The sequence below is a fragment of the Pinus tabuliformis genome, chromosome 4_1 (genome assembly GCF_031772625.1).
Source record: "Pinus tabuliformis cultivar Carrire ecotype Pingquan chromosome 4_1, CPIR1, whole genome shotgun sequence".
Taxonomy (NCBI): domain Eukaryota; kingdom Viridiplantae; phylum Streptophyta; class Pinopsida; order Pinales; family Pinaceae; genus Pinus; species Pinus tabuliformis.
This window is the reverse complement of record NC_142303.1, coordinates 674,231,678-674,234,671: the sequence shown is the minus strand read 5'-3', so window position 1 is coordinate 674,234,671 and position 2,994 is coordinate 674,231,678.

Genomic DNA, 2,994 nt, shown 5'->3' with positions numbered 1-2,994 from the left:
TGAAAGGTGAAACTGTTATGAAAATATATAAATTTATTTAGTGATAGTTTTAGGCTACGGATTCAATTTTTTACCAACAATTAAATTAATATATCTATTGACCCAATTTTTGGGAAAAACTAATATATCCATTAACGCTGAAATTATGACAATCTAGGTGATTTTGTTTTGTAATTAATAGAAATAGAGAAAAAATCAAAGCCTTTATGAATTTTGTTGAGATTCTAAATTTATTAATTCTCTGTCATTTAAAAATAATAATTTAGTAAAAGTATTAAAAAAACAAGTTAGTAACAATGTTTATTGAATAGTTTATATTTAAGTTTTAAATTAAAATCATTATTATTTATATAAATCTATTCAATATATTTAAAAATATCAAACCACCACTTATACAATTTTAATAATAAAAAAATATTTTAATATTATTACATTTAATATTTATTACTAAATGTAAATTTAACAAAAATCTTCACATACAATCTTCATATATTGGCACTTTAAAAAAAATATTATATTATCAACTATAAACTAAATATAATGTAATAAGATAATCAAATGTGATTGGGCTAATATAAATAAAATATATTTGAATTTAATAAGGCATGTGAATAAAGAATATGGAGAATTATTTCAATCAGATGATTTTTTTAATAAAATTAAGTAAATATATAAATTTTCAAAAAAATTACAAATTAGTTTTTTGTTTTGAATTTCAGATATTTAAGTTGTCTAAAATCAATTTTTGTTCCAAATAACAAAATTCTCCTTGAAATTATCTTCGGTAAAAAAGAAAAATAATCCCAATCTGTATTCCGAATAACAAAACTCTCTTTTAAAATTAGCATTCTCTCCTTTAAAATTATCATTCGAGAAAAGGCAAGGGAAAAAAATTTATCTCTAAATTAGAGGCCAGAGAGGGGGGAATTACGCTGATGAGGGGGAATTACGCTGATCCCTGGATCCTGGGATAGAGAAAGGATTTTTTTGCCGGTGTTAAAAGTGCCTAACCAAACTAGAGAGCTTTCACTAGAATGGATGAATCAATAAATGGCAACTCTTCTTTTCCCACGAATTCCTCATAAAAGAGATTATTTGTATCTACTTGTACTGCAATAATTAATACAAGAATAATTGCACATTTTATATATCTCCTATTCATCTTTGCAGTTCCTAAATTATGTCAAAATATAGCCTATGTACAAGCTAAAAATAATTAAATTCTAAGAATAGAAAATGTTGCAATACTTAGACTCTAGATATAGACACAAACTAATGAATAAAGAAGCCCAATTGAGAATTTAAAGCGAGTTCTTTTGGATGTCTAGTGCCTGATATCATTCAAAATATTAGCGAATCTTGAATTCAACTTTGATACAAGCACAAATCCCAATCTCTTAACAACTTGGGCAATTTATATTGGATTTACACATAAAATAGTGTTTCGCCAATAAGAATGGTGATTTGGAGGTTACATATGTTTTTAGGTAATTTATTAAAAATATAGTAATTTATTCAAATGTTGGCAATGATCTTATCCAAGGGAGCTAAATCCATAATCTTAAAAAAAAATAGTAACCCAAAAAGAAAAGAACAAAAATGAATGATAATTAGAAAAAAAGGTTATATTTAATCTCATTTATATGAAAGTAATATTAAAATTTCAAATTCACCTTTGAATGGATTACTTTTTTATATTGATATGGATTTTATATATTATATTTTAATAGAAAATTAAAAATTAACATTTTTCTAATAAAATTTATTACATCACATATCATTTATAAAATCAAGATTAATAATGATTTTTTATAGATTTTTGTCACAATTTTTTTTTTAAACCATAAAAATAATCATAGGCTTTCTTATTTCCTTTTACTTCTAAAAAATAGAAAAAATTGAATTAAAAAAAAATCATAAAATTAAATCAAAGAGAAATAAAATTTAAAAAATAGAAACTATTAAATTAAAAGTTACTTAAAAAAACTCATAATAAAACTTCAACCAATCAATTTACAAATAAATAAATTTAAATAATAATAATAAATAATAAAAATTGATTTTCTAATATTAAACTATAAATAAATAATATTTTTTTTTTTATAAAAAACAAACTAATAAACCATCTAAAACAAAATTAAATAAAATTAAATACACGATACTATACCCACGACAGACATAATAAAATAAATAATAAATTTATAATCGTGTTAAATAATAATAAAAACATAAACATCAATAAATACAATAATATTATAAGTAAACATTCGCCAATAAACTATATGATCATTAATTCTGGACTATAAACTTGAGTTTTATAATAAAATAAAAAATAAACTGTAAAGGTTCAATAGGAGGGACACCACACGATTAAGCTAACCTAACTGAAACTCAATGACTTAATTCAACTTAAACATCTTGTCCGGGGTAATTTCGTAGCATGGTAAACTTCCGAGTTATTCTCCAAAGCAACACCGAATTGTCCATCCAATATTTAATTGTGCGCGCCCAACTTGCCACGTATACTCTAAAGGCGGAAGGACGAGAGGTATCCCACTATGGGAGCCTGTGCGCCCATCTCGCCCTGTATACTAAGTTTTGGAGGCTTTGAAATTCCCAAAATTTTCGTAATTGTTGTTGTATGAATATCTTTTTGTAATGTGCTATTTGGTGTTGGTTTGTTAATTTTATTTAATGAAGAGGTTATGGTTCATGAATGGGTGAGAAATATTTATTAATATTAATTTTAATTAATTTTTGTATTTATGATGTATTTAAGTTAGATAGTCAATTAGCTAATTGATTGTGTTGTTTTAGATTAAGATTGATATAAAGATTTTAATTTATTTGATGTTCTCGCAATTACTTTATCCGTTAAAGCATATTTTTAGGCAATGTTTTATTGGTCAAGGTCATGCTCTTTTATGAAAAATAAGGTAGGTATACTTAGTTCCCGAGGTATTAAATTTTTTTTTAAAACTAAACCTTATACTA